Genomic DNA, 21,479 nt, shown 5'->3' on the forward strand with positions numbered 1-21,479 from the left:
TCAAGCGCCTAAGCTTGGGGATGCCCCGGAAGGCATCCCCTCTTTCGTCTTCAAAACTATTGGTATACCTTACTCGGAGCTATATTTTTATTCGTCACATGATATGTGTTTTGCTTGGAGCATATTTTCAATTTTACTTGCTGTTTGAATAAAATCATTGGATCTGAAATATTAAATGAAAAAGAATCCCCCCATGGCTAGTTAATTATTTGACTACTCAGTGTCCTTCACTATTATCTTTTGGAGTAGTTTGTCATTTACTCACGTACTTCACACATATCCTATGAGTAAATGGTTGAATATTTGAATATCATAAATCTGAATTTATATATGTTTCATATGCTTATACCACGGGGAGTAATGACTTCACATAGAATAAGTATAGGTAGTAAACTTATTGAAAGTTAGCAAACGAAGAATTGGTCACTTGAAAAATTCATGAAAGAATTGAAGGAAGAGAGATTTCACATATAAATATACTATCTTGGACATCTTTTGTACTTGTGAGCACTCATTAAAATATGACATGCTAAAAGGTTGGTGTCGGACAAGGAAGACAACGTAATGGGTTATGTTTTCTTATATCGGAAGTAAAGTATATTGTCTTGGATCATCCAACATGTTGACCTTGCTTTCCCCCTCATGCTAGCCAATTTTTTTTCACCAAGTAGAGATACTACTTGTGCTTCCAAACATTCCTTAAACCAGTTTTGCCATGAGAGTCGACTATACCTACCTATGGATTGAGTAAGATCCTTCAAGTAAGTTGTCATCGGTGCATGCAATAAAAAATTGCCCTCTAAATATGTATGATCTATTAATGTGGAGAAAATAAGCTTTATACGATCTTGTGATGTGGAAGAAATAAAAGCGACGGACTGCATAATAAAGGTCCATATGACAAGTGGCAATATAAAATGACGTTCTTTTGCATTAACGTTTTGTGCAATCCAACCATAAAAGCGCATGACAACCTCTGCTTCCCTCTGCGAAGGGTCTATCTTTTACTTTTATCTTCTACCCTTATGCAAGAGTCATGGTGATCTTCACCTTTCCTTTTTTACATTTTATCCTTTGGCAAGCACATTGTGTTGGAAAGATCCTGATATATATATATCCAATTGGATGTAAGTTATCATGAACTATTATTGTTGACATTACCCTTGAGGTAAAAGGTTGGGAGGCGAATCTATAAGCCCCTATCTTTCTCTGTGTACGATTAAAACTTTGAACCCATAAATATCACGTGAGTGCTTACAATTGTGAAAGGTTAAAAGATAGTTGAGTATGTGGAGTTTGCTAAATCGAAGCTCTGACATAGACCCTTCCTGAAAATAAGATGAATTGCAATTGTTTGATGACTGAGAATATAGTTTGTTGTTTCAAGAAAGTTTATCACTACTAGAAAAAGGGCTGCTAGTGGCGCACCTATTTTCGCTACTAATGGCGCACTACTGGTGTGCCACTAGCATCACGCCATTAGAATTTTTTTCTAATGGCACACCTGTGGTGCGCCATTAGAATCTGGTATTCTAATGGTGCACCGCTGGTGCGCCATTAGTATCTGGTATACTAATGGCGCACCACATAGAAGTGCGCTATTAGTAACAAATTTTTTTCAGAATTCTTTTATATTTTTTTTCAATTTTTTTTATTTTTTTTCGTTTTTTTCTTAATCTCAGGTCATTATGTCTTAATCTCGGGTCAAATCGCACTCCGTGGTCAAACTTCCCCAAAGGTCACCCATCCTCACACTACTCCAGCCCAAGCACGCTTAACTTCAGAGTTCTATCCAACCCCAGCAACAGCTCACTTCACAGGCACTTGTTGGTATATCTAGCATATCAATCCTATTATACCTTGTTGATGTCTAGGACTTTGTTCATGTTCATGACTATGATGAAATTTTGAAAAATATTTCAAACTTCCCGGTCATATTACGTATCATTTTTTGAATTTTTTTTTAAAAAATTCAAAACCTTTTTTTTAATTTTTTGCCTCTAGATCTTGAAAGCCCCGTAACTTTTTTGGTGTTAGGTTTTTGGGGATTTTGAAAATGTTTAACTGGGTTCCCCCAGTTAAATTCGGATGTAACTTTTCGAGTAGATGATTTTTCATATATAAAACTTTTTAATCCGAGTTCGTATGCAAAAGTTATGCCCATTTTACAAATTTCCAGAGAGATTTTGCAAATAAAGTCGAAATTTATATTTGTAAATTTTCCCAACAACTAGACCACATATCACATGGCAAACTTATTTTCTTTTAATTTTTTGACATTTTTATCATTTTTTTATTTTTTTAAACTGAAAAGGCGGTCCACGGGGGGGGGGGGGGGGGGGGGGGGGGGGGTGCATTCGGTGGAAGCCGGGCAAACTAGTAATGGCGCACCGTGGGATGGTGCGCCATTAGTAGTTAAACTAGTAATGGTGCACCACACCCACAGTGCGCCATTACTAACAAATTTTTTTTATTTTTTTTTTACTTTTTTTTTCAAAACTTCTAATGGCGCACCGCACACCAGGTGCGCCATTAGTAATATATTACTAATGGCGTACCTGTATGTGGTGCGCCATTGCTATATTCTAATGGCGCACCACACATGTGGTGCGCCATAGTGACCATTTCATCTATAGCCGCTTTCCTAGTAGTGTATGATCTATACTTTAACATGTGAATAGCTTGTTACTTGATCATGAAGAGTTTTATGAAGATGAGCTACTATTATGATATATAATGATGCTAGAGAAAGTGATTGGAACTATCATTGATGAAACTTCTGCACTTGCTAGCATTCACACTTCATAAATTATTTCTTTTATCATTTACCTACTCGAGGACGAGAAGGAATTAAGCTTGGGGATGCTGATACGTCTCCAACGTATCTATAATTTATGAAGTATTCATGCTATTATATTATCAACCTTGGATGTTTTATATGCATTTATATGCTATTTTATATGATTTTTGGGACCAACCTATTAACCTAGTGCCCAGTGCCAGTTTCTGTTTTCCCCTTGTTTTTGAGTTTTACAGAAAAGGAATATCAAACGGAGTCTAATTGACGTGCCAAATTTTGATGATTTTTTATGGACCAAAAGAAGACCCCGGAGTAAAATAGTTGGGATAGGAGAGTCCCGGGGCACCCATGAGGGTGGGGGCGCGCCCACCCCCCAGGCGCGTGGGCCTGCCTCGTGGACGCCTCGGGCACCTCCTTGACGTGAGACCGACGCCAAAAATTCCTATAAATATAGAAACCTCGGAAAATTAACCTAGATCGGGAGTTCCGCCGCCAGAAGCCTCCGTAGCCACCGAAAACCAATCTAGGCCCTCTCTGGCACCCTGCTGGAGGGGGCCATCATCACCGGAGGGCATGGAGGAGGATCCCAGAGGAGCCATCATCACCATGAAGGCCAAGGACCAGAGGGAGAACCTCTCCCCATCTAGGGGGAGGCCATGAAGGAGGAAGCACAAGGGGGAGAACCTCTCCTCCTCTCTCTCGGTGGCCCGGAGTGCCATCGGGAGGGGAATCATCGCCGCGGTGATCGTCTTCATCAACATCAACATCACCATCATCATCTCCTTTACGCGGTCCACTCTCCCGCACCCCGCTGTAATCCTGCCGGGGTTGCTGATCCACGGACACCTATGGGACCGGCGGACCGGGTCCCTTTTGGTTCGGCGGGGGGCGGAGGTTGCGCAAAGAGCAGATCGAGGCGAAACACACGAGCGGTTGGTCGTGCAAAGAGTAAATCGAGGCAAAGCACGCGAGCGATTTACCCAGGTTCGGGCCGCACGGATGCGTAAAACCCTACTCCTGCTTTGTGGTTTGGTATTGATTTCTAGCTCGGGAGCGCGGAGTGCTACAGTACTCTCCAGCTGCTAGCGAGACCGAGCGTGTGTGTCTGGAATGGCCGTCTCTGAAGGCTCTCAAAATGGCCGACCCCCCTCTACGTTGCACACGGGCCTCCTTTTATACTCAAGGGGTTAACGACATAGAGCAACGGGGGCCAAGGGCAAAAATGGAAAGGGTGCCGTGGATAGGCACAGCTAGGTGCTGTAGTAGGCACAGCTACCCGCTACAGTGTTATCATACCTAACCCTGACGGCAGGGGACAAGGGCATTAAATGCCCGTCTGTGTCGCCTAAACAGTACCGAGAGGGACCGCTAGGGACGCCACCGTTTGCCACGATGGTTATCTCGTCAGCGCCTGCTCGCCACCTCGCACCCCTAGCTGCGCGACCTCCTGCCACGTGTGCTTGGGAGGGGCCCCCAGAGCGACACGGGGTGGTTGTGCTGGAGCGCGGGCTCGGAGAGGCGGTTTGCCGCGGCAAGCGCCTTGCCGCGGTTGTTGTCTTGTCGCGTCCGGGAGCTTGTCGCTCACCGGGCCTCGCCCGGGGCGCGTAGCGCGCCGCGGCAAGTTTTCTTGGTACGCCTGGGTTGGCCTTCCCGGCAAGCTCCTCTTGCCGGGGTCTCGGGGTGCTTCTGATAGTCTTCCCGGCAAGCTCCTCTTGCCGGGGTCTTGTCTCCTTCCCGGCAAGCTCCTCTTGCCGGGGCCTTGGTTTGGGCACTTTGTTTTTGAATGGTCCCCAAAGTAGCCGCGGAGGGTCTTGGCGGTCACCCGGCAAGCCTTGCCGCGGGGATGCTGCGACTGCCCGTGCACAAGTTCGGGATACTAGGGTACCCCTACTCTAGTACACCAACAGGAGCCCCCGGGCCTGGGCCAGACACGGTGCCAAGCGCTGTTGGGCCAGGCCCAAAACAGTGCATGGGCATGCGCGGCCTAGGTCACGCCGCAGACCTCTCTGCTTCCACCGCGCCCTCCCCGAACGGCGCACGTTGAATGCGGCGTCGTGGGGAGGTCGTGGGGGTTCCTTTTCTCGAAATGCGGAACGTCCACCCCCCCGTCCCCCTTTAAAGGCAGGGGGAACAGGGGCAGTTGGGTCACTCGCCCGTTGCCGTTCCCAATCTCAGAAACCTCCGTCGCTCCCTCGCCTCCCCGAAGCTGGGAGAGAGAGAGCAGCGCTCCGCCCCCCATCGCCATTAGCACCACCAACGCCGTCGACCTCCTTCACTGCCTCCGCCATGGCTCCAAAAGCCGACAAGGGGAAGACCGTGAAGACGACCGAGGCGCAGCGGCTCGCGGCGCTGCGGAAGAAGCGGTCCCTTTTCCCCCCAGGCTCGGCGCGAAGGAGCTGAGGGAGGACTATTCTCTGTTCTGGTCGGCGGAGATGCGCGCGCATCCGCGCACGAAGGTACTCCCCGCCGCCGCTTGGAAGGAGGCTCCGAATGGATACCCCTTCTTCGCATTGTTCTTCTACTTCGGGTTCTGCCCGCCTTTCTCTGATTTCTTCTGCGACATCATGAACACCTATGGATTCCACCTCCTCGACTTCACCCCCAACGCCGTCCTGACAATGGCAGTTTTCGCACATCTGTGCGAAAACTTTGTCGGAGTCCTTCCCAACGTAGCCCTCTTCCGCCATTTTTTCATACCCCGAGTGGAGAGAGGAGAGCCTCTATCCGGCGGGATTGCCTGGGTCTCAAGGGCCGGCAAGAAGGAGACCTATCTGGAGGGAGAGTTCCGCGGCAAGTGGGAGGAGTGGAGGGCGGATTGGTGCTGGATTGTCGAAGAGGATCCACAGCCATTCACCACCCGGCGCCAAATCTCAGTAGTACGCGGCGGCGATTGGAGCGACCTGGCCCCGGAGGATGACAGGCTGAGAATTGCTGCCACTAGGATCCTGCGCCTCAGGCTCGCCGGGCTTACTGTCGGTGCTGTCGGCGCAGACTTCCTTCGCCGCCGCATCGCCCCCCTGCAGGAACGAGGGAGGCCCACTTGGGAGTTCAAGAACGCGGCAGATATCATGAGGCTGCGGCCGGGCCTCAACTATAACTTCACGGTCTTGGAGCTCCATGCGATGCTGCAGGAGCTGTTCAAATATGACCCCCAGCATCCCGAGGTGTTCAGGTTGCCGGGGGGCGTCGTGCCTTTGTGCAATAATTCCGCGCTCGACCGCATCCGTGCAATGATGCCGGAGTGCGACTCGCACGGGATTGTGCCAACCTGGCGGGAGCCTGCCGATGAGGTTGTGCAGCAGTTCTTCGACGACTTGGTTGAGGTGGCAGTCCGCCCTGACGAGAAGGACGGCCTCACCCGCCACACCACTGACGCGGAGATGGCGCGCATCGCCACCAGGCTGGAGGAGGCAGCGGCAGCCGCAGCCGCGGGCGAGTTTGGGTTCACCACGGCGGAGGCGAACGCAGCAGAAGTGGCGAGCCGTGCCGAGCGAGGGGAGCCTGCCGGCAAGAAGGAGCTTGCCGAGCGTGACGCCGAGCCGAGCGAGCCCGCCAAGGACACGAGCGGCTCATTGCAAATCGAATCTTCTTCCTCCTCGTCTTCAGCCAGCCCACCAGAAGCAGAGCCTCCATCCCCACCAAGAAGGCGCCTCCGTAAGGTTGGTGATGAGGCGGAGCGGGAAGCGGGCCAATAGTCGCCACGTCGCGTGACACGCTTGACCACGGCAAGCACCGTTGCCGCGGGAGCGCCTCATGCCACGACGGCAACTGGTGCGAAGTCTAGCCGGACCACCGCTGCAGTCCCTGCCGCCACTCACGCCGTGCCAACGGCCGGAGCGGGGTCGTCTCGGACCGCCGCCACTGCTCCCGCCAAGCGGCTGAGGGAAGCTTCTCCTCCGCCTCCTTCCACCGGGCGCGCGCCGGGCTTCGACTTCTCCGTGCTAAGCTCCGATGAGGAGGATGAAGAAGAGTAAGCTTCTCTTGCTGCACTTGCATTTCTTCAGTTTTTGCTGTTGGTCTTGCTTCTCACTTGCTTTTCCCCGAATCCGTTCCTTCTTAGGACTCTGGCCCAGAGAGCGGCAAAGAGAGCTAAGGCCCCGGCGATCATCATCGAGGACGAGCCCACTGCGACTGCAGGAGGCGCGCCCGAGACAACCTTGCCGGAGCTGGCGACTTTCCTCCACGGCAGCCCCCAGCGTAAGTGTGTGATTTACTTTCTGCTGCGAGGCGCACTTGGGTACTCGTCTTTGCTGATATCTGCTTGTTGACTTGTGTAGGAGCCGAGCAGCCCCACCAGGAGCCAGGGGAGAATCCCCCGGCAAGGGAGAATTCTCCGACAAGGGAAGGCTCTCCGTCAAGGGAGAGGTCTCCGGCAAGGGAGGGATCTCTGGCAAGGGAGAAGCCTCCGGCAAGGGAGGGTTCTCCGGCGAGGGACAACGCCAGTAGCCCCCTGACGGCGGAGACCACGACTGCATGTACTCCTCTCGCTTCGAAACTTCCCTTGGGTTCTTCTCTTGATCTTCTTGAGTTTTTGCTGGATTTTGCTTTGACTCTTCTCCCCTTTTCCGGCCGTCAGATCCATCCGCTGCGGAGCAGATGGAGACAGAGGTCGCCGCCGACGAATCTGCCGGTGGTGGCGACGCCGCTGGCGCAGAGGCCGCCAAGGCAGACGCCGCGGCAACCGGCGAGGGGTCCGGCGATCGCACTGACGGCCCTGAGGCCGCAGGAGCGCCAGGCGCTACACCGACCGCTGATCCGTCCGCCGCCGCCGCAGCGCCGGGCTCCGGAGAGCCCCAGCCAGGCGCCTACCTGAAGGCCGGCGAAGGCGTCTTCGTCAACCTCCCCTGGGCATCAAGCTCCAGGGCGCCGGTCGAGGGGGAGGTCTTCGACGGAGAAGTGCTCGCCTCCGCGGGACTGTAGCTGGCCGACGCGCCAAGCAGCAGCAGCAACGAGCCCGAAGAAGAGCGGCTGCTGCGCAGGTTGATGTCGCTCTACCGCACGCGACAAGCCAAGCTGGAGTCCCGCGAGGCGCTCGTCGCGAAGGCGGGAGCAGACATTGAAAAGCGCGCAGAAGAGCTCGGGGGTTTCCACCGGGAAGCCGTCCGATCCCTGGCGGAGGAGCGGGGGCAGCTCGCTGAAGCGCGGAAGGCCTTTCTCCTCGAGAAGGCCGAAGCCGAAGAGCTGCAGCGACTTGCCGCTGTGAAGCTAGCGGCGGACGAGGGCGAGCTGGTGCAGCGGAAGGTCAACCTCGACGCTCACGAGGAGGAGCTTGCCGCGCGCGAGGGGAAGCTTGGTGGAGCCCTCAAACAAGCGGAGGACGCTGCCGCCGCCGCCGAGGCCGCCAAGGAGGAGTTGAAGACGAAGGTGGCGCGGCTGGAGGCCGATCTCTCCGAGAAGGGCAAGGAGCTCACCGTCGCCAAGGCCTCCAACGTGGATCTTGAGTTGAAGCTAGCCGCTTTGACCAAGGCGCTGGATGGCACCAAGGAGCGGGAGGCGACCCTGAAGAAAGAGATCGAAGCCGACAAGGCGTTGCTGGAGAGTGCTGCCACCACCCAAAACGCCTTTAGGGATACGGTGGAGCACTGGACGGAGAGCCTCGTGAACGCCGCCGGGGACATCGATAAGGAGCTGGCGCAGCTGGGGATGGAGGACCTCGGGTACTCCGACGAGAACCTCCAACCTAGCACCAAGCTCACTCTGTTCTTCGAGGGCGTGGCGACGACCCTTCAGCGACTCCGAGAGAGGATCCCCAGGCAACTAGCTGACGAGTCGCGCGAGATCTGCGCGGGAGCCCTCGAGAAGGTGTTGATGAAGGTGGCCTTCCACAATCCGGGCCTCCGCCTCACCAACATCCTCAGGTCCTTGCCGCCAGAAGCTGATCTGGAGGAGCTCAAGGTCCTTGTCGCACCCATTGTGGACAAGGTGAGCAGGATCAAGCGGGTCGAAGGCGATCGCGTAGATTAGGTCGCCTGCTTCCTTCTTTCCTTGTCGCTGCTAGCTATGTCATAGAAGGCATCTGTTAGAGCTGCGACAAGCTATTTTGTAATATAACTTTCTCATGGGTAGTGGTTGCTAGGTTATTCCCCTTTATTTAATTCCTTGCCTTGTATGTTTTCGCCCTACGCTTTTAGGGGACTTGCCGGTGCAGGCACCTGGGCCGCGAGCGCTGAGTGTGGAACGTCAACAGCCTGCTGGCGGTGCCGCTACCGGCAAGAAACCTTGTCGCGGCTAGCTGCAGCTAATTTAAGTTGCTGAGCGGGCTCGAAGCAAAGTAAGGGCACGGCTAGTTAAGCAACTAGTCGCAGCTCACTTACGTTGTTGAGCAGGCTCGAAACAATGCAAGGGCGCGGCTAGTTAAGCAACTAGCCGCAGCTCACCTAATGTTGTTGAGCGAGCTCGAAACAACGCAAGGGCGCAGCTAGCTACGAGTTGGATCCTCCGCGCACAGGTTCTCCATACAAGGCGCGGCCGTTCAAGGGGGATAACTTAAAATTTAAAAAATCTGACTGCTCAAGCTTTGGCAACTTATCTTTTCTGTTGTTTGCTTCCCGGCAAGGCGAAACTCTTGAACGACGCCTGGTCCATACCATCATCTTCTCCTTTCCCCCCCGGCAAACTTGTGCGTGAGGGAGCTTTCCTTTCCTTGTGAAAAAGAAAGAAGAGAAAATACAGATATGGAGCCTTATGGCTCGTTATTGCTTACCGGGGAGTAGATGTTTACTAAATTGCCATGCATTTCTGCCAACAGCTTTTGTCCGTCTTCCCGGCGAATACGCTTCAATTTCACACCGTTGAGTCTTCTTCTTTACAGTGTCTTGTCGACAAACTAGTACATACTTGACTGCCGGGTTACTCTTTCCGCTTCTTCTTGCTCTTTGGGAAGTTCTCCTGTCTGAAGGAGGCGGACAGTCTGCTGTGCCCATGCTGGAGCTTGTGGCTCGACAACAAGGACTAAAGGCAATACTGCGGCTGCGAGAACATCTGCTTCTACGGCAAGAACCTGCGGGTCTGCCGGAGCGTGACGCTCCCCTGGCAAGCTTGCCGGAGCAAAACTTGTCGAGAGCTTCTGCTACAACGGAACAAACCCTAGGGCTTGCCGGAGCATCTTGCTCATTTCTTATTTTCTTGTCGCTGCCCCTCATGTCATGGGAACAAGCTGTTAGAGCTGCGACGAGCTATCTTTGTAATGTAGCTTGATCGTGGGCAACGATCGCAGCGTTACTCCCTTTACTCGATACCTCCCTTTGTATGTTTTTGCCCTACGCTTTTAGGGAACTTGCCGGTGCAGGCACCTGAGCCGCGAGCACTGAGTGCGGGACGTCAGTAGCCTGCCGGCGGTGCCGCTACCGACAAGAAACCTTGTCGCAACTAGCTGCAGCTCACTTAAGTTGCTGAGCGGGCTCGAAGCAAAGTAAGGGCACGGCTAGTTAAGCAACTAGTCGCAGCTCACTTACGTTGTTGAGCAGGCTCAAAACAATGCAAGGGCGCGGCTAGTTAAGCAACTAGCCGCAGCTCACTTAGTGTTGTTGAGCGAGCTCGAAACAACGCAAGGGCACAGCTAGCTAAGAGTTGGCTCCTCCGCGCACAGGTTTCCCATACAAAGAGTGGCCGCTCGAGGGAGGTAACATAGAATTTAAAAGATTCGATTGCTCAAACTTTGGCAACTTATCTTTGGCCGTTGGCGCGGACGGAGCAGCTGCCTCCGAAACTTTCTTCTTCGGTGGCATGTTGATGAAGATGATGAAGATCTAGCCCGAGAGGACGCCGGATCTGAGGATGATGAAGATCTAGCCCGCGAGGACGCCGGATCTGGTTCACACAACTTCATCGCCCCCTACCTGGCGCGCCAAAGATGCCGGGGTTGCTGATCCACGGACACCTATGGGACCGGCGGACCGGGTCCCTTTCGGTTCGGCGGGGGGCGGAGGTTGCGCAAAGAGCAGATCGAGGCGAAACACGCGAGCGGTTGGTCGTGCAAAGAGTAAATCGAGGCGAAGCACGCGAGCGATTTACCCAGGTTCGGGCCGCACGGATGCGTAAAACCCTACTCCTGCTTTGTGGTTTGGTATTGATTTCTAGCTCGGGAGCGCGGAGTGCTACAGTACTCTCCAGCTGCTAGCGAGACCGAGCGTGTGTGTCTGGAATGGCCGTCTCTGAAGGCTCTCAAAATGGCCGACCCCCCTCTACGTTGCACACGGGCCTCCTTTTATACTCAAGGGGTTACCGACATAGAGCAACGGGGGCCAAGGGCAAAAATCGAAAGGGTGCCGTGGATAGGCACAACTAGGTGCTGTAGTAGGCACAGCTACCCGCTACAGTGTTATCATACCTAACCCTGACGGCAGGGGACAAGGGCATTAAATGCCCGTCTGTGTCGCCTAAACAGTACCGAGAGGGACCGCTAGGGACGCCACTGTTTGCCACGATGGTTATCTCGTCAGCGCCTGCTCGCCACCTCGCACCCCTACCTGCGCGACCTCCTGCCACGTGTGCTTGGGAGGGGCCCCCAGAGCGACACGGGGTGGTTGTGCTGGAGCGCGGGCTCGGAGAGGCGGTTTGCCGCGGCAAGCGCCTTGCCGCGGTTGTTGTCTTGTCGCGTCCGGGAGCTTGTCGCTCACCGGGCCTCGCCGGGGCGCGTAGCGCGCCGCGGCAAGTTTTCTTGGTACGCCTGGGTTGGCCTTCCCGGCAAGCTCCTCTTGCCGGGGTCTCGGGGTGCTTCTGATAGTCTTCCCGGCAAGCTCCTCTTGCCGGGGTCTTGTCTCCTTCCCGGCAAGCTCCTCTTTCCGGGGCCTTGGTTTGGGCACTTTGTTTTTGAATGGTCCCCAAAGTAGCCGCGGAGGGTCTTGGCGGTCACCCGGCAAGCCTTGCCGCGGGGATGCTGCGACTGCCCGTGCACAAGTTCGGGATACTAGGGTACCCCTACTCTAGTACACCGACAAATCCCTACTTGAACATGGTGCTTTATGCCACATATTATGATCCAATGATGTGTTGCCATCCTATGATGTTTTGAGTAGATATCTTTTGTCTTTGGGTTGATTGATGATCTAGATTGGTATGAGTTGTATGTTTTACTTTGATGCTGTCCTATGGTGCCCTTCGTGTCGCGCAAGCGTGAGGGATTCCTGCTGTAGGGTGTTGCAATACGTTCATGATTCGCTTATAGTGGGTTGGTGAGTGACTGAAACACAAACCCGAGTAAGGGGGTTGTTGCGTATGGGAATAAAGAGGACTTGATGCTTTAATGCTATGGTTGGGTTTTACCTTAATGATCTTTAGTAGTTGCGGATGCTTGCTAGAGTTCATATCATAAGTGCATATGATCCAAGTAGAGAAAGTATGTTAGCTTATCCTCTCCCTCATATGAAACCGCAATAGTGATTACCGGTCTTGTTAACGATTGCCTAGGACAATTCCGCACACTGATAACCCACAAGTATAGGGGATCGCAACAGTTTTCGAGGGTAGAGTATTCAACCCAAATTTATTGATTCGACACAAGGGGAGCCAAAGAATATTCTCAAGTATTAGCAGCTGGGTTGTCAATTCAACCACACCCGGAAACTTAATATCTGCAGCAAAGTGTTTAGTAGCAAAGTAATATGATAGTAATGGTAACGGTAGCAAAAGGTAACTGTAGTAAAAGTAATGTTTTTGGTATTTTGTAGTGATGATAGCAATAGCAACGGAAAAGTAAATAAGCGAAGAACAATATATGGAAAGCTCATAGGCAATGGATCGGTGATGGAGAATTATGCCGGATGCGGTTCATCATGTAACAATCATAACCTAGGGTGACACAGAACTAGCTCCAGTTCATTGATATAATGTAGGCATGTATTCCGAATATAGTCGTGCTTATGGAAAATAACTTGCATGACATCTTCTGTCCTACCCTCCCGTGGTAGTGGGGTCCTTACGGAAACTAAGGGATATTAAGGCCTCCTTTTAATAGAGTACCGGAACTAAGCATTAACACATAGTGAATACATGAACTCCTCAAACTACGGTCATCACCGGTAAGTATCCCGATTATTGTCACTTCGGGGTTAACAGATCATAACACATAATAGGTGACTATAGACTTGCAAGATAGGATCAAGAACACTCATATATTGATGAAAACATAATAGGTTCAGATCTGAAATCATGGCACTCGGGCCCTAGTGACAAGCATTAAGCATAGCAAAGTCATAGCAACATCAATCTCAGAACATAGTGGATACTAGGGATCAAACCCTAACAAAACTAACTCGATTACATGATAGATCCCATCCAACCCATCACCGTTCAGCAAGCCTACGATGGAATTACTCACGCATGGCGGTGAGCATCATGAAATTGGTGATGGAGGATGGTTGATGATGACGATGGCGACGGATTCCCCTCTCCGGAGCCCCGAACGGACTACAGATCAGCCCTCCCGAGAGGTTTTAGGGCTTGGCGGCGGCTCCGTATCGTAAAACATGATGAATTCTTCTCTCTGATTTTTCTCTCTCCGAAACACAATATATGGAGTTGGAGTTGGACTCGGAGAGGCACCAGGGGGACCACGAGGTAGGGGGGCGCGCCCTAGGGGGGTAGGCGCGCACGCACCCTCGTGGACAGGTGGTGGCCCCCCTGGCCTTCATCTTTTGCAGGTATTTTTTATATTTTCCAAAAAGTTGCTTCGTGAAGTTTCAGGTCATTCCAAGAACGTTTGTTTCTGCACATAAATAACACCATGGTAATTCTGCTGAAAACAGCGTCAGTCCGGGTTAGTTCCATTCAAATCATACAAGTTAGAGTCCAAAACAAGGGCAAAAGTGTTTGGAAAAGTATATACGATGGAGACGTATCAACTCCCCCAAGCTTAAACCTTTGCTTGTCCTCAAGCAATTAAGTTGAGAAACTGAAAGTGATAAAGAAAAACTTTTACAAACTCTGTTTTCTCTTGTTGTTGTAAATTTGTAAAGCCAGCATTCAAGTTTCCAGCAAAGATTATAACTAACCACATTCACAATAACGCTTAGGTCTCAAGTTTACTCATATCAATGGCATAATCAACTAGCGAGCAATAATAATAAATCTCGGATGACAACACTTTCTCAAAACAATCATAATATGATATAACAAGGTGGTATCTCGCTAGCCCTTTTTGAGACCGCAAAACATAAATGCAGAGCACCTTTAAAGACCAAGGACTGACTAGACATTGTAATTCATGGTAAAAGAGATCCAGTCAAGTCATACTCAATGTAAACTAACAATAATGAATGCAAATGACACCAGTGCTCTCCAACTGGTGCTTTTTAATAAGAGTAAGATGATTCAGCATAAAAGTAAATAGATAGGCCCTTCGCAGAGGGAAGCAGGGATTTGTAGAGGTGCCAGAGCTCGGTTTTGAAACAGAGGTGAATAATATTTTGAGCAGTATACTTTCATTGTCAACATAACAACCAAGAGATGGCGATATCTTCCATGCTACACACATTATAGGCGGTTCCCAAATAGAGTGGTAAAGTTTATACTCCCCCTTCCACCAACAAGCATCAATCCATGGCTTGCTCGAAACAACGAGTGCCTCCAACTAACAAAAGTCCCAGGGGGGAGTTTTGTTTGCAATTATTTTGATTTAGTTTGCATAAAGCATGGGACTGGGCATCCCGGTGACCAGCCATTTATCTCGTGAGTGAGGAGCGGAGTCCACTCCTCTTGAGAATAACCCGCCTAACATGGAAGATACATACATCCCTAGTTGATACATGAGCTATTCGAGCATACAAAACAGGATATTTATTTGAAGGTTTAGAGTTTGGCACATACAAATTTACTTGGAACGATGGGTAGATACCGTATATAGGTAGGTATAGTGGACTCATGTGGAATAACTTTGGGGTTTAAGGGATTGGATGCACAAGCAGTATTCCCGCTTAGTACAGGTGAGGGCTAGCAAAAGACTGGGAAGCGACTAGCTAGAGAGCGACAACAGTCATGAACATGCATTAAAATTAATCAACACTGAATGCAAGCATGAGTAGGATATAATCCACCATGAACATAAATATCGTGAAGGCTATGTTGATTTTGTTTCAACTACATGCGTGAACATGCGCCAAGTCAAATCACTTAAATCATTCAGAGGAGGATACCACCCTATCATACCACATCATAACCATCTCAATAGCATGTTGGCACACAAGGTAAACCATTATGACTCATAGCTAATCAAGCATGGCACAAGGAACTATGATCTCTAGTTGTGATTGCAAACATGTTTATTCATAATAGGCTGAATCAGGAACGATGAACTAATCATATTTACAAAAACAAAAGAGGTCGAGTTCATACCAGCTTTTCTCATCTCAGTCAGTCCATCATATATCATCATAATTGCCTTTCACTTGCACGACCGAACAATGTGAATAATAATAATAGTGCACGTGCATTGGACTAAGCTGGAATCTGCAAACATTCAATAAACAGGAGAAGACAAGGCAATATGGGCTCTTTTGTCAGATCAGCAATAATGCATATAAGAGTCACTTCAACAATTTAATTATGGTCTTCTCCTATTGACCCCCAAAGAAAAGAAAAGAAATAAAACTATTTACACGGGAGAGCTCCCAACAAGTAAAAGAAGAACATGAAATCTTTTTGGGTTTTCTTTTTAATTACTACTACAAGCATGGAAATTAAACTAACTAAAAGCTACAACTAAATTTTTTTGGTTTTTCTTAAGGTTTATTAAACACACAAGAACAAAGCATAGAAAGGAAAATAAACTAGCATGGATGATACAATGAAAAGGTATGAGCACCGACATCTAGCAATGAGTGTGTGAACATAAATGTAATGCCGGTGGGAAATACGTACTCCCTCAAGCTTAGGATTTTGGCCTAAGTTGGTCTATGGCCACGGCTGGCCTGTCGGATATCCATAATAGTAGTTGGGGTCGTACTGAGATGCAGCGGCTATCACCTGCTGAGCTGCAGCGTGGCAACGAGCGGCCTATGCTCTCCTCTCGTACTCATCTGCCTCCTCTCTGGTAATAGTATATCTTCCTTTTGCCTGATGATCAAAGAAGGCAGGAGCAGGGAGAGTAATATGGACAGCACGGCGTCTGTCAAAGATGAGTCGATACTGAAGAGGTGATTTATTCCTCTCGACAAACTGGTGGTGAACCATGGCATTAAAGTCTAGGTAAGCAGGAGGTAATTCAATATCATCTTCGCGTATGGCTATACCAAGAAAATTAGCTACGCGGGTTGCATAAATTCCTCCAAAGAAATCTCCATTAAATCTATTAAGATGCAACCTACGTGCAACAATGGCTCCCAAATTATAAGATTTATCTCCTAACACAACACTCCTGAGAATACTGAGATCGGGGACACACATGTGACATGCCTCATCTTTACCATTAATGCATCAACCTACGAAGAGAGCAAAATAATGTATAGCAGGAGAGTGAATGCTCCCTATGGTGGCTTGTGTTATATCTCTAGATTCTCCCACAGTTATACTAGCAAGAATATCTCTAAATTCAGATTTGCGAGGATCCCTTATACTACCCCATTGTGAAAGTTTGCAAGAAGTGGTAAAATCCTCTAAGTCCATAGTATAAGAATTTTCATAAAGATCAAACAGGACAATTCGAGAATTACGTGAAGTTGAAAATTCAAACCTCCTCACAAAGGTACTGGTGAGCTTGTGATATTGGCTGCACTTCTCTTCCTCGAAGCTCACAAGATCAGTGTTACGCAAATATGCATTGAATTCTTCCTTAATTCCCGCTCGATCCATAAAATTTTCCGAAGGCCATTCACAAGGACGCACTGGAGCGTCTCTTGGTGGCTCTTCATCAGCATCACGCATTGCAAGCCTGGGTCCTTGCTTCCTTGAAGAACCAACTTGGAACATTTTCCTAAGCATATTTCTTCCTCTGAAAAATTCTGAAATTTTTTAGTAACTTCAAAATAAAAGTAAACCAAACTCAATAATATTGATAGCAACTACTCCTACAAGTGCCTAGAGCCTATATCATGCATCAAAACTACTTTTGACCAAATAAATTTGACATGCAAGCTCAAGAACAGGGTCACCTAAGCAGCAAAAATTTGCAATGAATAAAGCACTAGAACAAAAACTAATTGTACCAATGGAGGAGTCACATACCAAGGAACAACCTCCCCAAGCAGTTTTGTGAGAGGTGCTTTGAGCAAGGAGATCGAAAATGGCAGCAAAATGAGCTAGAACTCGTGCTTGAGCTGGATATTCGTGTTTGGGGGAGGAAGAAGGAGTGTGTGGGTGAAAGGATAAGTGGAGGAGGGCCATCGTGGGCCCACAAGGCAGGGGGCGTGCCCTCCACCCTCGTGGGCAGGTGGTTGACCCCCCTGCTGTGTTCTCAGTTCCAAATATTCTCAAATATTCTAGAAAAAAATAATATTTAAATTTCAGGGCATTTGGATAACTTTTTTTGGTATTTTTATATTGCACGGATAATCAGATAATAGACAGAAAAATGTTTATTTTTATTTTATTTAATATAAATAACAGAAAGCAAAAGGGGGGTATAGAAGGTTGTGCTTTCTAGTTTCATCCATCTCATGATCATTAAAAGGAATCCACTAACAAGGTTGATCAAGTCTTGTTAAGGAACACATTCCGAATAACATGGAACCGAAGAAATTTCGAATAACACTATGTTACCTCAATGGTGATATGCACATCCCCAATAATAAGAATATCATATTTCTTCTTGACAGTAGGAAGAGGAAATTCAAAACCTCCAAATATAATCGATGGAATTTTTCCAATAGAGTTAATACTATGAACTTGAGGTTGTTTCCTCGGAAAGTGTACCGTGTGCTCATTACCATTAACATGAAAAGTGACATTGCCTTTAGTGCAATCAATAATAGACCCTGTAGTGTTCAAAAAGGGTCTTCCAAGAATAATAGACATACTATCATCCTCGGGAATATCAAGAATAACAAAGTCCGTTAAAATAGTAACGTTTGCAACTACAACGGGCACATCCTCACAAATACCGACAGGTATAGCAGTTAATTTATCAGCCATTTGCAAAGATATTTCAGCAGGTGTTAACTTATTCAAATCAAGTCTATGATATAAAGAGAGAGGCATAACACTAACACTGGCTCCAAGATCACATAAAGCAGTTTTAACATAGTTTCTTTTAATGGAGCATGGTATAGTAGGTACTCCTGGATCTCCAAGTTTCTTTGGTATTCCACCTTTAAAAGTATAATTAGCAAGCATGGTGGAAATTTCAGCTTCCGGTATCTTTCTTTTATTTGTAATTATATCTTTCATGTACTTAGCATAAGGATTGGTTTTGAGCATATCAGTTAATCGCATACGCAAATATGTCTAATCATTTCAGCAAAGCGCTCAAAATCCTCATCATCCTTTTTCTTGGATGGTTTGGGAGGAAAAGGCATGGGTTTCTGAACCCAAGGCTCTCTTTCTTTACCATGTTTCCTAGCAACAAAGTCTTTCTTATCATAACATTGATTCTTCGATTGTGGGTTATCAAGATCAACAGCAGGTTCAATTTCCATATTATTATCATTACTAGGTTGAGCATCATCATGAACATTATTATTAGCATTATCACTAGTTTCAGGTTCATTACCAGATTGTGTTTTAACATCAGAAATAGAAATATCATTTGGATTCTCAGGTGTTTCATTAACAGGTTCACTAGAAGCATCCAAAGTCCTATCATTTTTCTTTTTCTTCCTTTTAGAAGGACTAGGTGCATCTATATTGTTTCTCTGAGAATCTTGCTCAATTCTTTTAGGATGGCCTTCAGGATACAAAGGTTCCTGAGTCATTCTACCACCTCTAGTCATAACTCTAACAGCATTATCATTATCCTTACTATTCAATTCATTGAGCAAATCATTTTGAGCTTTAAGTACTTGTTCTACTTGAGTGGTAACCATAGAAGCATGTTTACCAATAAGTTTAAGTTCACCTTTAACATTAGCCATATAATCACCCAAGTGTTCAAGCATATTTGAATTGTATTTCAATTGTGTACCAAAATAAGCATTAAAATCTTCTTGCTTAGCCATAAATTTATCGAACTCATCTAAGCATGGGCTAGCAAACTTAGTAAATGGGATTTCAGCCTTATCATATCTATAGAGAGAATTTACCTTTACTACCTGTGTCGGGTTATCAAGACCATGAGTTTCTTCAATAGGTAAAGGATTAAGATCATATGTTTCTTCAACAGGCGGTAAATTAAGACCGTGTATTTCTTCAATAGGAGGTAAATTCTTAACATCTTCAGCTTTAATACCTTTTTATTTCATAGATTTTTTGCCTCTTGCATATCTTCAGGACTGAGAAATAGAATACCCCTCTTCTTCGGAGTTGGTTTAGGAATAGGCTCAGGAATTGGCTCCGAAGGTGTCCAATTATTTTCATTTGTCAACATATTATTCAATAGAATTTTAGCTTCATCCGGTGTTCTTTCCCTGAAAACAGAACCAACACAACTATCCAGGTAATCTCTAGAGGCATCGGTTAGTCCATTATAAAAGATATCAAGTATTTCATTTTTCTTGAGAGGATGATCAGGCAAAGCATTAAGTAATTGGAGAAGCCTCCCCCAAGCTTGTGGGAGACTCTCTTCTTCAATTTGCACAAAATTATATATATATCCCTTAAAGCAGCTTGTTTCTTATGAGCAGGGAAATATTTAGCAGAGAAGTAATAGATCATATCCTGGGGACTACGCACACAACGAGGATCAAGAGAATTAAACCATATCTTAGCATCACCCTTTAATGAGAACGGAAATATTTTAAGGATATAAAAGTATCGAGTTCTCTCATCTTTAGTGAATAGGGTGGCTATATCATTTAGTTTAGTAAGATGTGCCACAACAGTTTCAGATTCATAACCATGGAAAGGATCAGATTCAACCAAAGTAATTATATCAGGATCAACAGAGAATTCATAATCCTTATCAGTAACACGGATAGGTGAAGTAGAAAAAGCAGGGTCAGGTTTCATTCTAGCATTTAGAGATAGCTTATTCCATTTAGCTAATAACCTTTTGAGTTCGTATCTATCTTTGCAAGCTAAAATAGCTAAAGAAGCTTCTTGATAAAAAACATAACCCTTAGGAATAACAAGTGATTCTTCATCATCACTTTAATCAGTATCATCAGATTGAATATTTTCAATCTCTCTAGCCCTAGCAAGTTGTTCATCAAGAAATTTACCAAGTGGCACAGTAGTATCAAGCATAGAAGTAGTTTCATCATAAGTATCATGCATAGCAGAAGTGGCATTATCAATAACATGCAACATATCAGAACGAATAGCAGAAGCAGGTGTAGGTGTCGCAAGCTTACTCAAAACAGATGGTGAATCAAGTGCAGAGCTAGATGGCAGTTCCTTACCTCCCCTCATAGTTGAGGGATAAATCTTGGTTCTTGGATCTTTCAAGTTCTTCATAATGATAAGCAGATATATATCCCAAGTGACTCAAAGAATAGAGCTATGCTCCCCGGCAACGGCGCCAGAAAATAGTCTTGATAACCCACAAGTATAGGGGATCGCAACAGTTTTCGAGGGTAGAGTATTCAACCCAAATTTGTTGATTCGACACAAGGGGAGCCAAAGAATATTCTCAAGTATTAGCAGCTGAGTTGTCAATTCAACCACACCTGGAAACTTAATATCTGCAGCAAAGTGTTTAGTAGCAAAGTAAGATGATAGTAATTGTAACGGTAGCAAAAGGTAACAGTAGTAAAAGTAACGTTTTTGGTATTTTGTAGTGATGATAGCAATAGCAACAGAAAAGTAAATAAGTGAAGCACACTATATGGAAAGCTCGTAGGCAATGGATTGGTGATGGAGAATTATGCCGGATGCGGTTCATCATGTAACAGTCATAACCTAGGGTGACACAGAACTAGCTCCAGTTCATTGATATAATGTAGGCATGTATTCCGAATATAGTCATACGTGCTTATGGAAAAGAACTTGCATGACATCTTTTGTCCTAGCCTCCCGTGGTAGCGGGGTCCTTACGGAAACTAAGGGATATTAAGGCCTCCTTTTAATAGAGTACCAGAACAAAGCATTAACACATAGTGAATACATGAACTCCTCAAACTACGGTCATCACCGGTAAGTATCCAGATTATTGTCACTTTGGGGTTAACGGATCATAACACATAATAGGTGACTATAGACTTGCAAGATAGGATCAAGAACACTCATATATTGATGAAAACATAATAGGTTCAGATCTGAAATCATGGCACTCGGGCCCTAGTGACAAGCATTAAGCATAGCAAATTCATAGCAACATCAATCTCAGAACATAGTGGATACTAGGGATCAAACCCTAACAAAACTAACTTGATTACATGATAGATCCCAGCCAACCCATCACCGTCCAGCAAGCGTACGATGGAATTACTCACGCGCGGCAGTGAGCATCATGAAATTGGTGATGGAGGATGGTTGATGATAACGATGGCGACGGATTCCCCTCTCCGGAGCCCCGAACGGACTCCAGATTAGCCCTCCGGAGAGGTTTTAGGTCTTGGCGGCGGCTCCGTATCGTAAAACGCGATGAAACTCTTCTCTGTGATTTTTTTCTCTCCGAAACACAATATATGGAGTTGGAGTTGGAGTCGAAGAG

This window comes from Triticum urartu, chromosome 1 (genome assembly GCF_003073215.2).
Source record: "Triticum urartu cultivar G1812 chromosome 1, Tu2.1, whole genome shotgun sequence".
In the NCBI taxonomy this organism is placed as follows: Eukaryota; Viridiplantae; Streptophyta; class Magnoliopsida; order Poales; family Poaceae; genus Triticum; species Triticum urartu.